Below are 20196 nucleotides of genomic sequence, written 5' to 3'. Positions count from 1 at the left end.
GTATATTAACACCTTATAAATCTCATTGGACTTATTGTGTTCTGTATTTACTACCAGGAAAAAAAATTCCCATTGCTTAATATAGTCTTATTAACTTCCATACTTTGGTGAGAGGTTGCTTCTACACTTTTTTTTCTTATGCGCCCTCAGAATAATGTTATTTTCAGCAGTGGTGTCTGTAAGAAGTACAGTGAATGGAAAAAAAGTGAATGTAGTAAGTTGAGTCATCCAGGGTGTGTATTAATGTGGTCTTTGTTACACAACTAATTCATACATCCAGAGGATTTCCAGACTGTGGAGAATGGAAAGTACTCAATCAGGAATGACCTGTTTAGTTAGGGGCTTTAAGCATGGGAATCCTGCTGCCAGAAACCAATAATGGTTCTTCACTACACAAAACCCTCCTTGTAGGTAATTGCAACTATTGAATTTCCTTACTTGGAAAGGGACAAGAGTTATATTTTACATCTGCACACAAATAGTATTTTTTAAGGATATTGGAATCCCATATAGTTCTCCTGTGTTTCAGCACGGGGAACCTCCATCCCATTCCTGCAGTTGTAACAAGACTGGTTGTCAGACCAACACCAGGTAAGTTTCTATGGCTTCCGTCAGCTGCTTGAGACTAATGCAGTCCCTTCAGTGCAAGTAGATGGGAAGAGGGAGAATTAATTCAGTGTTAATTTTTCCCATGTTGAGGGATGATTTGGCATGCAGATGGAAGGATGCAATATTATTCCTGTATTCCTTTTCCCAGAATCTGAGAACCCTCTGCAATGTTGTTCTGAAACCTGGGCAGTGAAACATGCTATTTTGCAAGCTTTCTAGCTTTAATCCTCATCTTATGTAAAGCTAGTGAATAAATACCAAAGTATTCTGTTAAAAATAAAATTTAAAAAAAAATCAGCTTTGAACTGGTCTTTACTTGTTGAGTTTCACTGTGTTCCCGAAATTAATCACTTGTCAGGATGCCTCTTTGGTGTGAGATGAGTAGCAGAAGCCCTTGTACATTGTGCCCTTGGGACAAAAAGGCTTTATGTTTTAGATGACACTGGAATGTATTAGTGCATTATGTCAATTTGTGTTTTTCATTTTATTTTCAAGCTTCTGTTTACTTGTTTTTCTCATCAAAGCGAAAACATTTTATTTAAAAATGTGATCAACGCTGGAATGTGTATTTGTGCTGATCTGCTATTTTGTAGAATCAATGGCTCTGAACTGAGGGCAGATAGGGCAGAACCTTGGCTGATAAAGTTCTGCCATTGTGTTCATTGGATCAGAACAACTCTAGTTCCACAAATAAGTGGTCTTATTTTGTCATTCATTGTCAGGTAATATTCATACTACAGCAAAATTAGCCCCTTCTTTAAAAAGAGAAGTTTTATTTTTAGTTGTACTGACTATAGCACCTTCATACTCTTACTAAAGTCAGCTGGAGGTGTAATGCCTGAAATTCTGGGGAATGAAACTACCCTTATGTTCCTATACATGGCTATAGAAATATAGCTTTAAGCACCTAATTGTGCAAGTCTTAAACATACCGACAGACATAAAATTATGAAGTGACATAGGGACACTCCTAGGAGGACCATCCACTTTACGAAAATGGAGTCAAGAAAAGGTTATGACCAACAGAAAATGCTGCACTGAGAATAAGCAGGAGAAAATTTAATTGTCTGAGATGTACATTTCCTAGGGCACACGATTAATTGTAGTGGAAATGTTCAATTGCTTGTAATTTTGCAGAAAATTCCCTCCTGGGCTCTGAAACTTTAGATGCTTAGTCATAGCTTAATGGAGCGTTTTCTTAGAAAGTTCAGCTAAATTTTTCTCAAGTTATGCATATGGGAACTGAAAGAGTTTTGAGGGACCAACAGAAAATGGCTCAAATTCACAAGAAATACTTTGGATTTAGAGGAAACTAATGATGGAGGTCAGAATTTGATGTGCTTTATTTTTCTAGTTTGATATGTGATGTGTTCTGATGTGGGAATGCAGCTTTGGTGAAAAGGAGATTAAGCAAGAAGTAATAGATATATTTGTCTAAAATGCATAATACACTCTAACATTTAGTTCATAACTGCAATGATTTCTCACAGCATTGTGGTATACTTTCAACTGTACGCTGCAGTAGGTACTCAGTTACTAGAATAACGCATGTACCATATTTATTCATTAGCAGTATTGGCATGCGACTCATTGAGTGCTAGTTTCTTGAAGAATGTCTTGGTACATTTTACTTGAATAAAGCTCCAGTGTAGAACAGCATATCTTGTGTGCGACAGGTGCCTTGTTGCACTATTGAAATGCCAGCATTTGTTTAGTGGAATACCCAGACAGTGATTTTGGGTTGAGATGTGGTCTTTGTTCCTACACTGATACGTTTCACTTTCAGTTTATATCCCTTTGAAGTTAAAGTTGGGGGTTATTCCATGATTAATATTATTTTTGTAGTTAAGTAAATCTTCAGGAATAGAAATTATTTTACAAGCGTTCCTTTCTTATATTTACTTCTCATGAAGATGCATTAAAATTATATTGGGAGCTTTGAGAAAACTCATCTCATTGAGATGTATCTGTGTGTATCTGATGTTTGGATTTTTGCAAGATATTTTCAATTTCCAATTTTCTGATCTTCTAATGCTGTATGTAATGAGCATTTTTGCTTTTCTACTACGCTTATAGTATTTTGCAATGGTTTTTAAAGGCTTTCATTGGAGTGCATCCGGAGTTGACTTGCATGGTAGTTATGCACTTTTGGAAGTGAACTAATCTCTTGTCACAGAGGCTGGGAATTATGAAAATAGAGATCATGATAGAGGGACTTGTCCATCGTATTTGTGGTATATTATATCAGTTTATTATTTAGTATTATATATTACAATTCTTCTCTCCCTCTGAGAGTATGCCCATATGGAATAATTTTTATTATCTACTTTTGAAGTTTTCACAGTAATTTTGCTACAACTTAGTTAAAAATGACCTTGGATGAAGCTCATGGATTTCTTTTGGTTCTCCTGTGGTTACCTAAGGCAAGTTTCATCGTGTGTTTTGCATGAAATCTTGGTGGCAAATCTCTAGTTAATGGAAGAAAGAATTTTACTCTCAATGCCTATAATTGTACTTGTTAAATACACATATGTTAGTATATAGTTCATTTCTTATTCCTCCTTTCTGATTGTGGAACTCTAGTTGCAAATCTCTTATCTAGATTTTTTTGCAGATTTGGGTAATGGAGACTTTAAAGTCAAAGTTGTCACTATTTATTAGAGAAGCTAGAAGTGTCTGGCTTTGTGCAGATTAAAGAGAATGGCTAATTTCACACTGGGGGATATTTTGCTTTTCTCTTGGAAGTTGCTGCTTTTCCAAATGGGGAACTCTAGGATAAATTTTTACCAGATGAGACACCGTGATTCATGAAGCCTATGTCACCTTCACCTCCCTTCACAATCTTCTATGTGGCTTTGCAGCACACACAGCCATAAATACCCAGCACCACACTGTCTTAAAATAACATTTGTTCACATTTTGAAAATGCAGGAAACATTCTTCAGCTGTTGCTAACATTCATGGAAATAAAAAATTATTTAGTTTGGACTTCATTTCTTTCTAAATTTTGGAAAAGCAGTTTTTACTGGTTAGAGAGAAGGCTCAACACCTAGGTATATATAAAACTGTCTACACTCTACTTCATCTGGGCTTAAGTGGCTATTAAAAGCATCATTAGCAAAAAACAAAGTTCTTTCCCCTTAGAATGTTTGTTATGTGCTAACTACTGCTGAGAATAAAATAAATATGAAAGAAAAAAGAGCAAGTAAGCCAGAGTATTTACAATTGTGAGTTCCGCATTTATGTTTAAAATAAGGAGCTGTGATTTAAATAATGGAATTGGAAACACTAACAGGCATAAGTAGTTATGCTACATGTAGGTATATGATTTAGGTGTTCAAACATAGCATTTCTTTCTGTGCTGCTAATTAAGTTGACTGTTGGAGTGGCTAGCAGATGTTTTATTTTATAAGCCAGTAATTTGAGAAAATGAAAATGTTCAAAAGAGCCCCCTATTTTCTGTGCTTTACTTCTTGAAGGCCTATACTGAAATACCTTCAACGTGATTTTCAGGAAAGGGGAATGATCTCAGGTCCTGTTGAGCTCCGAGCAGTAGATACTGACTGCATTTTGAAGTTACGCTTTGGGAGACCCCCCCCCAAAAAAAAAAAAAAAATCCAAAAACTGAATCACAGATGTTTTGCAAATGCATTAAATGCATAGGCTGTAATATTGATCTTTCAGTTCCTGTCTCATTAGGTTGTTTATAAGGCTTACTTAAAGGTCTGTTAGGATACTTGGAAAATATATTGTTCTTTAGTGGTTTTCTATAATATAAGCCAAAGCCAGTTGTATCCTGTGTGCTGGTGCCAGAGAATAGAGATCCTCTTCTTCCATGTAGGAGTCTTACAAGCTCAGGTGAGAGTGGAAATGTGAGTAGCATACCTCAATGCAGACTTGGGATACACCTGCTGAGTTAGCAGAAATCTATGCAGTGAATTCTGGTTTGCTCCCTTCCTTCCCTGGAGAAACAAAAACCTGGGGGAGGACACCATTAACTTCAGTCATTCTCTATAATAAACTCATCATGCAGCTTGTATATTCTTTATTAAGTCACATTAATATTGCATAAAGGAAAGTATTGGCTAAGGTGTAAGTAGTGTTAAAAGCTCGGAATGGAGTTTCTGTGTCTTTAAACTGCTGCAGTGCAGAACTCTAAACTTTGCTTGGTAGTTCGTGCTCTTAGTGTATAGAAATAGGTATCTCTAGGATATGATTCATCTTGATTTTTAAATATGAGACAGATCAAACATAGAACTACTACTGATGAGCTCATGAGCAGATATCTACACTTCAAACATCTGCAATTGGAGAAGATGAATCTTTTCCTTAATTTCTGGCAATCTCCTGAATTTTATAAATGGGAAAAGTGCTTGTTTTGTGGATCTCAGTTGGGTCCAGATGTAGCATGAACATTACTGTGTTGACAATATGACTGGTCTATATGAGTGCAGAAGTAGAACTACAGCTGTCTAGAAAACTTAAAGCCAGACAGAATGGCTTTACTAAGTTCAAGTTAATTGTTGAGTGGGAAGGTATTTCAACTTAATTTTATACTGCACTGCCTTTATTCTTTCTTTGTTTTGTGCTGACTACTTAAATCTTTAACTGGATTTGAATTGATGTGATTTCTATTCAAGTCTGTGAACTAGTAATTGCATACCAAAACCTGGAGTCACTTGAGCACATCTCGTGTGAGTTCCAAACTATCTCATGGTCTGAGTGTATCAAGGAGCAGCATTTAGTCTGTGGAAATCCTATGTACAAGATGAAAAATGAAGTAACTTTCGTATACTATGTGAAGTTGTCCATCAAGCATGTTCACAGTCCTTTTTATCCCCACCCTTCACCTCCAACCATAAAGATGATTGACTTAAGCAAACCATTCACGTTAATAACTAAGAATACAGCAGTGCAGGTAAGGTATCTATGACCTGGACTGACTTTTTACACCCTAGAATTTTCACAAAATATGAGTCCAACTTCTTTTAATAGTATACAGATTCTTTTTTTTTTAAGAAAAAAGGTCATAAAGAACACTTGATAAATAGGACTGAGGCTGAAGAGAAAAAGAGAAAATCATAGTAAAATTCAACAGCAGACAATCCCGTGAATATCTTTCCAAGGGAAGTGTACTATTCAAAATCTCTGAAAATACGCTTATGCTGTGAAAGAGGTCCTCTTATTACCAGACAGAAGACCTTTAAATAAAAAAAAAAAAACCCCACAATCAGAGTGGAAACAGTTATGAGAAGAGACTCTACTATGGGGGAATATTTCATGTATAGTACATGGGGGGGGGGGGGGGGGAAGGGGGGTGCGCTTCTTGCATGAGTATGTAAGAGGATTACCTGTAATTGAATTAATGATACAAGTTCTCCAGTATGTGATGCTGAGTTTCTGTTTTTCACATTCTTTTGCACACAGTCCCGCTAATGTCAGCCAATAACGTGAATACCTATGCAATGTTGTGCGCTACTTGTTGAATTAAGGACCAGATTCTATGATTCTATGACTTTCACGTATCTTGCAAGGAATATGCAACTGATGAGTGGTAGTTTTCATAACAAGGTTGTAGTGATAGTTTCCACCTCAGACTTCTGATCTTGAAAGAGGTACCATGGTCCTTGTGAGGTCCTTTCTATTTCAATGCACAAAGTAATTGAATATGTTGTTTAGTGTCAGGAAGAAAAAAAAAAAAGACAACATATCACCCTCAGAGAACTGAAGAATAGCAATTTTGATGATAGTTGTTGACAGTGAGTGGTAAAAAGCAAGGATAGCTGTTAACTGTTTAAATCAAAGGAGAGGAGTAAAAAGTTTGAAATCATAAAGTATTTTTTTCTACTCCTCTGGTACCTTATGTTGAATAGCCAGATCATTTTATTATTGCAAATACTGTGGCAGTAATCTTTTACTGCTTGCAGTATAGGCCTACAGCATTAAGTTAGTATAAAATTACATATAGTTTAATATATCTGTACAACACCTTTAAACAAGCTTCTCTAGGCAGGAAGGTTATCCGTCTTATAAATCTATTATTTCATTGTACATCTTGATAGCCTAGCATTGCTCCTAGCCATGTTTAAGCATTAAATAGTGCATTATTATTTCACATAAATCAAGCAGAGATGTGTGAATTCATAAATTTTGCATTTGCACAGACAGTATTTTAAACGTTTTACGGCTTCATGGGAACTCAGTACAAGAGCCTGTATACAAATCAGTACCCAGCAAATTTCAATAAAATTTAATATCACAATTACTGCTTTTCAAAGTCACTGCTTGCATATTTTAGGAATGTTTTAACAGGGGCTAAAAATATAAACAAAACTTGGAAGCAAGGATTTTTTTTTTTTGTCTGGATTTTGCTGGATAGCTCCTCTGCTGCAATGAAGTGGTCAACTTTTTTCTCTTCCACTGTCATTTAAGCTTTTTCTGCGTTATTTGCACTTTTTAAATGCTCCAACTTTTTGTTTATTCTTGTGTTTTTTATCTTAATTCTTCTCTGCTGGAATGCTGTGAAGATTCATCAGCAAGTCTGACAATATTCATACAACAGATTTCCCTGATTGTAGAATCATAGAATCTCAAGGTTGGAAAGGACCTATAAGATCATCCAGTCCAACCATCCTCCCATTACTCTGTCTACCACAAGACATCAAACCATACCTTGTAGCTCCTCATCCAGACTCCTCTTGAACACTGCCAGGGACAGCGACTCCACCACCTCTCTGGGCAGCCATTCCAGTGCCTGACCACTCTCTGAGAAAGTTTTTCCTTATGTCTAACCTAAACCTTCTCTGGTACTACTTGTGGCCATTTCCTCGGGTCCTGTTTGTTGCCTGGGAGAAGAGGCATGCTGAATATTTATTATATTTATACATTTATTAATATTTTCATACAGCATGCTGAATATTTATTATATCCAACATAAGCATTCTGATATTAAAAATGATAATGTTAAAAGGGGGGTGAGAAGCAAAGATATGTATGTGATATAGTGTGACGTTGTATCACCTGATAATCTTGTTCTACAGTGCAATACAAAGACAGAGAGGGGTAGAATGCCCACAGAACAGCAGAGTTGTTGTTGCTTTTGGATCATATTATGTTTCCTGTGTCAAGTTTTCAGACCTTGACCATAACTTTATTTATCTGCAGATAAGCTTAATTTTTTGAATTTGCTACTGCAGGATAATTGCAAGGTAACTCAGTATCTTCTTCCTTTACAGATGGAAATCAGTGATGGGAAAGATGGATGCTAGGTGGTTCTATTCCTATTTTGCCCCAGGAATTATCTTTATTTGATCAGGTAACTCCTTGTGTTGTTGAAAGGGCACCAGGAAGCTCAGCTGTGTTAGATATCCAAATGAATAGAGTTGGGAAGAATGTGAGAAATCACTTACTGTTCTTGGAAGGGAGTCCACAGGGATTGCATGGAATGTGGGTCTCTTTCTTCTGCTACTGAGCTTCCTCCTCCTGATCCTTGTACGTACATGGAAAGGTAGGGAACTCCTTACAAACCTCAACTCTGAATTGTACACCTGCAGGCTGAGTTGGGTTCTGAGTCTTCTACTTGCACTGATACCTTGTTGCAGAGTCTGTATTTAGAGAGACTGAGTTCTGTGTTTTCTTGCCATGTCCATCTCCTTCCTCTCTGGTGTTGAAGTGACTGAGAGTTTTGCCATAAAATTCAAGTGGAGTAAAATAAGATCCAGTTGTTATTCTTTGTCTATGCAGAATTTGTATGTAATTGTTTAACTAGAGCAGTCTTTTTTTTTTTTTCATTTGCACTCTTTCTTATGCCTTGGAGTTTCCTGTGTTCCCTGCAAATGGATGTAATTGAGGTAGAAATACCAAAGCATACGTAAATTATAGCTTTTTTTTTTTGTGGTAAGTTTTTGCATTCCAGATTCAACCATTTTAGCTACGGCTAAAAATACTGTTAGATTTTTTTTTCCTCCTGTAACAAATTGGACTGTGTTTTATCTTACTTTCCCATAAATAAGAAACATCAAAAGGGAGTTTGATCAAATATCAAAATATTTTAATTTTGGGTAGAGGCTAAGCATAGCAACATTTACCTCCAGAATCAGATGATTTTAGCATGGTAAACTCTTGTAGTGTTATTCAGAGTACATATAACTGAGCTTATAATAATCCATGGACTTGTCTCAGAGCCACATATATAGTATAGAATTAGCTTTCTTCAGGATGGAGACTGTGGGGCAAGTGTGGTACAGATTTTTAATAACTCTGGTGAACTCTTTGTTTTACTGATTAAATAGGCAATAAGTGACAAAGAGAAGCCTTTGCTTCAGGATTTTATTCAGTCTGACTAATCTGGGAAGTGGGAGACTGCCTAACTGTTATGTAGTAAGGAAAAGTAGAGTGTGACACTTCTCTTTTCATCTTCTGTTTCTTCATCTTCCTCATCTACTTCTGTTTTCATCTGAGCACGTTGCTTTTTTTCCCCCCACTTTTCTCCAGCAGGTGTGTTGCTGGCTGTGAGGAGAGAGAGAGAAGATCAAAACCTATCTGTATGCACTTAACTGGGGTTGTTCTTATTCATTAGAGAAAGAATGTAGTGTCTGTGTGAGTAGCACAGTATGAAAATTACTCTGAATGTGAGAGTAGGTCTAATCAGAAAGCTATAAAGGGAAATCCACACTGAGGGAGGCACTGTGAAGGATGGTCTGAAGTTGAATGGAGAAAATGGAAGTAATCCTCCTAATCATAAGTTTTGAAGCTTCTTTGCCATTAAAGTTCCATCACCTTAGTGTCACTTAGCTTTTCCCCTTCCCCACACCCCTTAAGTTTGTGTTGTATTGAACACACTGAGGACAGTCAGTGCCTATCTGACATAAGGATTATTACATTTAGTTCTCCATAGCTCAGCTCTGTAGAGTTCCAGGCTATGCTGAGTAGAAGAAAAACACACTTAATAGTTTTGCTATGCACCGGCTCAAATGTATTAATACTGTATAACCATCAGTTCAGAGCAGCACAGCACTAGCTCAGGGAAAATGTTTAGTTTGGGAAGCAGTACAGTTATTTTATCTGTTCCACTGAGATAACCAGTTTAGAACAGTACTAATATATGGAAAACTAGATTTCTATGTGAATTTTGATTTTCATGAAAATAGTGTCCTATAGTTCCTTATTTTTTCCAAAAAAAAAAAAAGCGGGGAAATAAAGGAAAAACTTAAAATTTATAGTGGGTTAGAATTTCTGATACAAATATGTATTTTCTTTGGAAGACACAAAAATGACTTGTGTAACAAGGGATACTTATTTCTAGTAGAGATAATTTTCACACAAGAAGGGAAAGGGTGGGAGTGACTGAAATCTCAGAGAAATGTGAGCTCTGGATGTTTTTGTCTGAGGGTGAAACATGTGAGCAGTTGGCAGTCTGTGTAGTTCTAGTTTGTGGGGAAAAAAATGTGCCCCTTGTCAATGAAAGACCGTCTCCTTTCTTTTCATGTGACACAAAGTTGACAACTGCTGTACTATTTTCAGATAGTTCCTGTATGGATCTAGGAGCTGGACTCAATGATCCTTTTGAATCCCTCCTGACTTTGCATTTTCTATGGTTCTATGCTATTGACCTGCACTTTGTGCAAGTATCATGTGTATTATGGAGTGCATGTAGAATCATAGAATTGCTAAGGTTGGAAAAGACCCACAGGATCATCCAGTCCAACCATTCGTTTGCCCTTCACCAATGGTTCTTGCTAAACCATGTCCCTCAACACAACATCCAAACGCTCTTTGAACACCACCAGGCTCGGTAACTCCACCACCTCTCTGGGCAGCCCATTCCAGTGCCTGACCACCCTTTCAGAGAAGTAGTATTTCCTAACATCCAGCCTGAATCTCCCCTGGCACAGCTTGAAGCCATTCCCTCTAGTCCTATCAATAGTCACACGAGAGAAGAGGCCGACCCCCAGCTCACTACGACCTCCTTTCAGATAGTTATAGAGAGCAATAAGGTCTCCCTTGAGCCTCCTCTTCTCTAGACTGAACAATCCCAGCTCCCTCAGCCGCTCCTCATAAGGCCTGTGCTCCAGACCCCATCACCAGCTTTGTTGCCCTCCTCTGGACACGCTCCAGGGCCTCGATGTCTTTCTTACAGTGAGGGGCCCAAAACTGGACACAGTACTCGAGGTGCGGTCTCACCAGTGCTGAGTACAGGGGGACAATTACTTCCCTGTTCCTGCTGACAACACTATTTCTGATACAAGCCAGGATGCCATTGGCCTTCTTGGCCACCTGGGCACACTGCTGGCTCATGTTTAGTCTAGCGTCAATCAACATCCCCAGGTCCATTTCCTCTACACAATCTTGCAGCCACTCTGCCCCAAGCCTGTACGGGTTGCCTGGGGTTATTGTGGCCAAAGTGCAGGACCTGGCATTTGGTCTTGTTGAATCCCATCCCATTGGCTTCAGCTCAGCTATCCAACCTATCCAGATCCCTTTGTAGGGCCTTGCTATCCTCAGGCAAACCAATGCTTCCAGCCAGCTCGGTGTCACCTGCAAACTTACTGAGGGTGCACTCAATGCCCTCATCCAGGTCATCAATAAAGATATTAAACAGAACAGGTCCCAGTACTGACCTCTGGGGAACACCACTCATGACTGGTCGCCAGCTGGATTTAACTCCATTCACCACCACTCTCTGGGTAAATGTAGAATCTCTGGTAAATGTAAAATCTTGCCACTAGTTTTCTACACTAAAAGCAGCAATAATTGTATGAATGCAAAAAGAGCTGGCTTAGTGTAAAAATGAGGCAATGATGTAGAGAATAGTTTGTGCTTTTACATTTATCTTGTGCGGTAGTGAGAAATAACTCAAAGTGCAGTGTCCCAACAAATCAGGCCCTTTTTGTTTCTGAAGGCAAGGCATATTTTGTGGCACTATTCATTACTGGGCAAGAACAACAAAGAAGTCCAAGACTAAGATTAATGATATCAACACATCATTGTTTGAAGATTAATCTTTTAAGATGATAAGACAGGGATAGACATAGTGAGCCTCTAGCTGCCTACAGCTACAGATAGTAATAATAAACATTACTATGGCAGGGCTGGCCTTGGAATACTAACAGAAGCATATCTAGTTATCATCAATAAACAAACACTAATGGTGGTTTTGTGTTGTTGTTGGTTTTTTGTGTGGGTTTTTTTTTTTTTGGCTACTGATGACTATTGAAAATCATTTGGCTTTTTTTCCCTTCCTAAAGCAACAATTTTCTGCTTTCTTCTGATGTCTGACTATTCAACACTCATTTGTTTGGGTTCCATTCTGTCTTTCATAATATTGCCACTGTACCACTTTCTCTTACTAGAACATCTATGCTATTGCCTGGGTCTAAACTATCAGGGATTAAAAAGAAAAAGAGAAAAAAGGCAGATTCATTATAGAAATTACATTTCCTCAGTAAACCCAGGAGGCATTGTCTTTCCATTAGCTCCTCTATAACTAATCCTTAGTGCGCGTACATTTTCCTTTGTGTGCTGTTTTTATAGTTAGAATATGTATTTATACTGCACAGGATGTCCATGTAGCAATTAAATAAATCTCCTTATTTTTCAAAAAATGTGTCAGCAACTGATGGAGTAGGAAAGGTACGTGTAAGCTACAATATTCTTTCTCTTTAATCTCTGCCCTATTGATACATCCCTTGTCAACATCACCAACTTTCTGGTTTGAAAAGGAATTCTGTGTGTGATCAGAGCAACTGGAGATAAGCGTGAAGGTTTTGAAATTCATTTATGCTAATTTTTTTTTAATATATATTTCTTATAAGCTTAGAAAGACAACTGATGATAGAAGCAGTCCTCTTTAATATTGGGCAGTGGTAGTGACAGTGATCTGAGTGTCAGTGAGAATCAGATTCTGCCAGCCTCACTGAGGCTGACCAGTATGCTACTGCAGGAGCAGCTCCCCTAATTTCAGATTCTGGGGTAGTAAAACGTTTGTACTGTTTAACAGTACGACATGATGAAGTTGCTCTCTTGCTTATGTGAAAGCTTTAAAACATTTGGGTTTAAAATCAGAGCTGTTATAGATAAGATTTGTTTTATATTATGAAGTATGAGTGTTATCTGCCATGATGTTCTGGTTGCTGAAAATTGCTCACAGTCTTTCAGAATTGGGTGTAATGTTACACTCAACAAAGTTGAAGCACTATGATCAAGTTCAAGCCAAGTATTGTAATATGTAATGAAGTATAATCAGAGGAAAATAAAAGAGGTTCCCGTGTACATATAAAGTGTAATAATGCATTATTTATTATGGCTTGCAGAGTTTCCCAAATACAAGAATCCTTATCCCCGATAAGGATGACAAAATAGGAAAACTTCAAGAGTTGGTCCAGAGGGGCAGTGTTGCAAAACCATTCCCTGTCCTTATGGCTGGATAGAGGCTGTTACTCTACCTTTGAGCAATGAAATCAAATTCCATATTTAAATTTGAATTGTTAGAGCTTGCTGAATGCTTAGCTATTCATGGTTAACTTAAAGGAAGTACCTGATCTGAAACGTTTATTTGAAAACTCTGAACTTAGGATAGAGTTGGTGCAATCTCTTTCCCCCATGGCTAAAATTTGATCTGACATTTAAGAGTGGATATGGTTGATAGTGAATTCAGTATGTGAAACTGCTTCAGTTAAGAGTGAGTAAAATTGGCTTGGCTGGCATTATTACAAGCAATCTTAAAACCAAAATGCATGTTTCATTTTGTTGTCATTGAAGTGGAATTTGTTAGGCAAATTAGGTATGGAGCTATGTGCTGTAAAGATCTAGAAGCTGTTTCAAAAACCAAATAAGGTGGAGTTACAAGTTGGAATAAAAGTGATACTGAAGTGGTACAAACAAGTGATATCAGGTCATTTCAAAGCTGAAGTAGAGGTCTCCACTGATTAGAAAAGCAAACAAATCACAGCTTTGTCCTTTCAGTGATTCTAAAGTAAAGTTTCATGACTGAAAACAAAAAGGAATGATGCATTCCTTGGGTAAGTACTCTGTTTAAAAATATTTTCTGATTAGGGATAAAACAACAAAAACATATTTAGTGGAAGATCACAGTAGCAACAGAAGTTAGAGTCTTAACAATTTTGCTTCCTTTCTACTAAACTCTGTTAAAAGGTAACATTAACTTAATGGCAACATTCTCATACTTTTTGTCCTATGCTGAGAATTGGATGGATTGAGTTGGACCTTCTTAAATTGCATAGCAATCTCTGTGATAAAATTTTGTCAAAATCTGGGATTAGAAATTACTCTCTAGTTAGATATTCTTTGAAAGATTCCAGTATCGGCTGTGAAAGCCACTTCAGTGATTAAGTGTTCATTGCCTAAGACACTGAGCATCACTTAAAAAAAATATATATATAGTGAGCATTTATATTTGGAAAATATCTCCCTAATTGTATATATTGTTCTGGGTCATTATTTTCTCATTGTTTAAATTACAGCTCATTTATTCAAAAGAATACTTGTCGAAAGAAAGCTTTAAGTACTGATTTAAGAAAGTAGTGTTAAATAATTTAAATGACTGTGATAAAATTGTCTTAGTTTAAACAGACCAGTTTTATCAGTCTGTTTAATGAATTGTGCTTTTATAGGGTGAGATAAATCTAATGTGAATCCAAGCGGTTGCACTTGAAATACTTGAAATAGGTGGAATCTCTTTGTGCATTTAGCAAGCAGAACTGAAGAAAAAAGGCAGTTGTACTTCTGTGTCTCATTCAGAAAGATTTGCTATATAACAAGCAATGCTAGTACCTTACTGTTGTAACTCCAATGTATCTGTAGTGCCTTTATATTTACATATAAATTGCAGAAAGCTCATTGGTTATTATTCGGAAAACATTTATGCTTTTGACATAGAAATCAACTTGTAAGTGCAGCCAGTCCTGAAACTGGTAATTTTCATGAACAAGGTAGTGACACAGGATTGATTTTGGCCAACCTGCCAGTCCTCCTCAGACTGTACATCTTGTTTATGTCTAGTTAAGTGCTTCCTCTCATTGTTAGGAAACAGCACATCCACTGTGTTTGACATGAGAGAATTCTGGGATATATTGGATTTTCTCATTTGTGATCTGTGTATTGTTAAAACACAACTACTCTAGAAAAAGAGAGGAAGTTGTTAAATATGTACCGAACTGGTTGTCCTCAAAATGAAGGGACATTATTAGCTCTTCCCTTGGCTAACCCATTTAAATCACCTACATGGGAAGACTGATGCCTAATTTGGGGGGATAAATAAAGGTCTCCTGTCAGACCCAATCTGGTCCCAAAATCATGAGAAAATTCTTGTTTACTAAGTGGAAGAGTATGTGCCTGATGTTGTGTATCTCTATTGAGATCACTGATTTAGTACCTTTACCTAGCATTTCTTATAACTGGACACACATTAAATCTTAATTGCTGCCAAACTGATTTTGGGACCCTGTTAAAGAATCTGTCTCCTTCTTTCTTGTAGCTCCCTTTTAGATATTGAAAGGCCACTCTCAGGTCACCTTGAAGTCTTCTCTTCTTCAGGCTGAACAGCCCCAGCAGCCTGTCCTTCTTTTCTTCCTTTTTCCTCCAGATAGACTATCTCTGTGATCTATGTTTTCTGGTTCTGTGTCTGCTGCTGGCTAGAACTGGTCTTGTGTTTTTGTATTCTTTTTTCAACGTATGACCAGCTTGTCAGCCTGGAGATTCTTGATTCACTTAGAAGCCAAGGGAGGTAAGGCCAAGCTTAACCAAATTGCTTTGGAGGACAACTTGATTCTAATGCATTCAAATAAGGACAAAACGATCTCCATAACTATCTTTCACAGAGGTTGTAGGATATGAGAGTGGATTGGAAAACAAGAGAAAGTAAGAAAAAAATGGAAATGTTTGATGTAGAAGAGGTTAATGCTTTTACTGTTAAGAAACTACTTATTTTCATTAGACAATGAGCTTTTATGTCTCTTGTTTTCTAGTCATTTCCTATCTTTCTACTACAGACTTCTAAATGGTAGAAGAATGTATTAAATACCAAGGAAAATTATTTTTAAAAGCTATTTTAAAAATTAATTTAAATGTAGACAGGCATAGTATTATGGCTTTAAGGCACCCCAGGGTCTTTTTTATTGGTCCATTAATACTTGCCTCGAGTGGTAGAACACACCTGAGGCAAGATTTAATGAACCAATAAAACACGCCCTAGAGTGCTCTAACGCTATATTGCTAACCATTCCTACTACATAAATGCACTGTTTGCATACTTCCTTTCACATATCAGGTAAATCTTCAATTAACTAAAGACCATATGACAATTCTTATCCAGGATTTCCATCAACATATTTTGGAGTGATTAAAATGATTATCTGAGATATTCTCAACTGACCGATACAATATATCATGCCTACAACTTTATAGACTGTCCAGATAGTGAATCCTTTAGGTTTGGTTATATATTAAATCAGTGTGTCTTCTCTCAATTGTTGAGAACTTTCTAATTTCTTCCTAAAGAACATGAGTATAGTGATTTTCTAGTTTTTCTTCTCTTGAAACTACCTTGTGGTGTGTATAGAGTCCACCCCAAAGCAGAAATCTGGCAGAAGAGCTAGTCATAACTCCAGTCCTGTCAAAGCAAGCAAAGATTTTACTAATACAATGTTATTCCCTTAGTCAAGGGATGGTTTTAATTCTTTAAGAGGTTATGTCCTCAAAGGTGTGCATCACCTTTATTGGAACTAACTTACTGAAGCTGACGGCCCAGCCCTTTGCTTTCCAGCATATTCAGAAGGATCAGAGATGTCATTTTTATTAAATCAGGCAGCTTGTATGGAACAAAGTATGAAAGATGTTTGCTGTACTTTAGAAGTGTTAATTTAAAGCCTTTGATTGGAATAGGCTTTAGCAAAAATAGCTGGAAGTGTTCGTAACCATGAGGGAAAGATGGTAAACATACCTAAATTTGAACTGTTCATAGTAACAGGAAGAAGCAGCAGATCAATTTTGATTGTCATTGGATGCAGTGTAATAAAGTTCATTAGAGAATGAGAGTGCACTTGGCATATTTTTTAGTTTTTCCTTACAGCATGAGGTATAATGGTATTCTATTAAAGAAAGAAGGCAAAGATTTGTATGGGTAGATTGGATTAAAAAAGTGTTATGACTTTTACATATTTGAGAATTTAACATGAAATCATTTTTCGTGAATGTGACTGTGATTGTCAGAGCCAGACTAAGTATGACTTAAGAGTGTAAATTTGACAGAATTCTCAATTGAAAGCCTAGGAGAGAAAAAAGGAAATCCAGTGTTTTTTAAACTGATACATAAAACCTGAAGAAATTATGGCTTGGGCTTCTTTAGACAGAAAAGGCTCATAGTCTAGGCTTGATCTTTGCAGAAACATTGGGCAAGTTGAACATATATGTGAGGATGTGTTACATACACTTTTTAAGGCAAAAGTAACTTTATTTCTAAGTCTAGATCTTCAGCTGTTGTGAACTGGCATAGTTCCATGGAAACCAATGGAATTATACCAATGTATCTGGCCCCTGATCTTTCAAGTAACAGGCTCATTAAATGCTTAGGGCCAAAACGTTTCCTGGCATGACTCTATCGAACTTGATGGAATTAAGCCAGCAGTGCATTTGGCCATTATTTAATACAGATAACAATCTAAGGGGAACCAGGTTTCTGTATTTGTTTTTCTTTTGGTATATAGCATTAGCAAACTGTACGTGATACTTGTAAGACAAAATACATTAAGTACTAGCTAAAAGAGTCTGCATAGATATCTGACAGGTAGAGCACTAAACCTTCTTGATGTACTACTTTATTTGGAACAAACAATACTGATTTGATCATACGCTTAAACCTTTAATTGTCTTTAAGCAAGGTACTGCCCAAACTGTCATCTCTCTTCTGTTTCCTTTTTTCCTCATCATTTCACCGTAAAAATCCTGTTAGAGATTTTAGCAGAACTAAGCTTATTGATGAATTTAAGAACTGTGCTCTAGTCCTTCCTATGAAACAAATAGCTGATGTAAGTTTTTCCGAAGTAATAAGTGGCACGATTCCTTTCAAAAAGCTTGGTGGACATGTTCCTTTTAAGAATTTTCACTGTGTCATCCAGCAGATAACATACTTGAATGTGTAAGCATACCACTGATATTATCCAAGATCATTTCCTAGAAGCATTTTCATTTCTGAAAAGTTCATACAAATTTTGCCTAAATTTCATTTCTGCAACCTTACTGATGTTGGCTGGGCATTATTCTTTTGGCTTACTGTGTGGATGGATTGCATGTGCTTGTCAGCGCTTGATGTGAAATGTGGCTGAGTGTCATTCATATCTACTCAAAAGTGGCTTGTCTTCAGTCGTGACAAACTAGTCTGTCTTTGCTTTCTCTATTTTCTCAGTTGCTCTGAGCTGTTACTGCTCTCAGCAATGTATAAGTCTAGACTTTTGAGGAAAAAAATATTCTTTGCTATAATTTTGGAGTGTAAGTACAGAAAGATGAAAGATGCGTGGCTGCACTCAGTTGCATGATTTTTTGCCTAATTCTGTTTATTACAGAGGTAATCCTTCTTCAAAGTAAATATTTATTGTTTGAGGGATTTGAGGTGCTTTGCGGCTGAGTTCATCAGGTATAGCAGGAATCATATCTCAATGAAGACGAACTTCATATATTAAGGCTACAAATCTAATTTGGCAATTGTTTTGTTTTCCTTGCACAGTCTTACGGAAACATGAGTAACCCAAACACTAAAATCCAAAACAGAATGACCAGTCCCTTATACAGCATTCTTACTAAAGTTGGGGCAAGAGTGATCACTGCAAACTATATGCAGTTGTGGGTGATGTAACATAGCTCAAGGGCATTCAGTATCTGGCAAACAGAACTGAGTTGGAATGGACTAAATGAAGGACCACCAGGAAAACACAATGTAAAGCACTGGAAGGGAAATTCATTGTCAATTAGTACTCAGAACATCTGAATGAAAAAGAGGAACTCCCTCAGCAAACCAAGTGGGGGCTGAAGAGTCTGGAAACCAGGTGGTAGAATGAAACGTCTCATTTAAATTTGCATGTGAAAACATAATTGAGTATCAAGGAATTAGTGTAACTTCTGGCTTGTGTAAGCAGAGCTAGAGTTTTCAGATTTCTTTTATGTTTTAGGATTAGAATGTGTAAAAGAAACAGGTAACTTTCCTTGTAAAGAAAAGGGCATTAATGTTGTTCCAACTAGTGCCTTAACAGTCCTACTGAACAGAAGACTGTCTTCTCTCTCTTCTTCTACTGTCCCAGATTGGATTTCTTGAAATCAGAACATAGCTGAGTAATTCATAAGTAGATCTGATAGAGGGAGGTGAAGCTGTATGACTTCTGTTAATACCAGCCTGTAGAATTGTTTGCTTGTAGGAAATTAGAGTTCCCTACATCTCTGAAGTAATACAGTGGAAGCTGCAGAGCTTAATAGCACCTGGAGTTCTTGTTGGGGCTGGTAAGTGGCTTAACAGCATAGTCTGAATCAGTTTATTTTTTTCAAGCATTGTATCTGTGCATGAGAGTGCAAAACTGCAACTCAGCTGCTGAAAGCAATAGCTGTCTATGCATGTGCAGGGATGTGTTTGTGATGAATCTCCTTTTTATTTAAAAAAAAAAGTATGAAATTGTCTCATGTTCAAATTAATGGCTGTATTTTAACATTCCATACTTGGCTTTATGGTTACTTTTTTCCATGCCTAAATATAACTTACGGAACGTATATATTTTGTGAGATTGCCCAAGTAATTAGACAGCTTACTCATGCAAATAAATATTTTTCTGTTCAGCTTGCAACATCTTTTTGGCAACGTTGCCTTTAATTACAGAAACATTTAAAGGAAGACAAGATGTAGTGCATACTAAAACTGTACTGTGCAAATAGAGGATTTAGGTGAGCAGTAGCTCTTTAATTACCTCGCAGCCAGAAAGACCCTCACTTTGTTTGAAAGCTGTTAAAAATAGCGAAAGAAATAATTTTCTTCTCATGGGAAAGGGATAAATTAGCAGTGTGCTGAGGGCCTTGGGACTAATTCTCATAAAAATTAGATAAAGTAAACATTGTTCCAGACTACTCAACACCAGCAAAAGATAGCCAGGGAAAGTTTCTTTCTAGAGGTGAACAGCAAATCTGGCCTGTGGAGAGGAGAACTAAGAATTTAAAACTACCTGTACACCTTTTCAGCATGGCTTATTCCAGAGGTTGCTGAGACTCTTGACCAAATAGAAGCAACCCTGAAGGCCTCTTTAAGGAACTCCAGCCTCTTGGCTGACCTGCTAACTGAGAAAGTTTCTGTTCAGAGTTTGCAGTTCTAGGAATGTGGTGTTGCAATGGCTCTTACCTGTGCTCTGTCAGCCTAAGCTTGCATCAAGGGCTGTGAAATGCAGCTTAACAAGTGAGTTTGTGAGACATGCACTTAAGGAGATGGTTCTTAGGCCCATCAATAGATCTGGAATTTGATTTTTGTTCCAGTGTTTTCAGCTGGCCTCAGAAGTCTAGATCCTAGTATCACAGAGCCATCAATTTCCTCTTGAAAGATCA

At 37.2% G+C, this 20196-nt stretch overlaps 1 long non-coding RNA gene across 1 annotated transcript in view; it reads left to right on the top strand.

The window, feature by feature from the left end:
- Positions 1–296: 296 nt before the first annotated feature.
- Positions 297–20196, top strand: part of LOC112531762 — a 295720-nt gene continuing 275820 nt past the window's right edge. The window contains exon 1 of the long non-coding RNA XR_005857623.1: positions 297–591. This is a non-coding gene — a long non-coding RNA (uncharacterized LOC112531762). The remainder of the gene's footprint in view (positions 592–20196) is intronic.

This window comes from Gallus gallus, chromosome 2 (assembly GCF_016699485.2).
Source record: "Gallus gallus isolate bGalGal1 chromosome 2, bGalGal1.mat.broiler.GRCg7b, whole genome shotgun sequence".
Taxonomy (NCBI): Eukaryota; Metazoa; Chordata; class Aves; order Galliformes; family Phasianidae; genus Gallus; species Gallus gallus.
The sequence above is the reverse complement of the archived record's forward strand: the minus strand, read 5'-3'. Positions and strand labels throughout refer to the sequence as shown.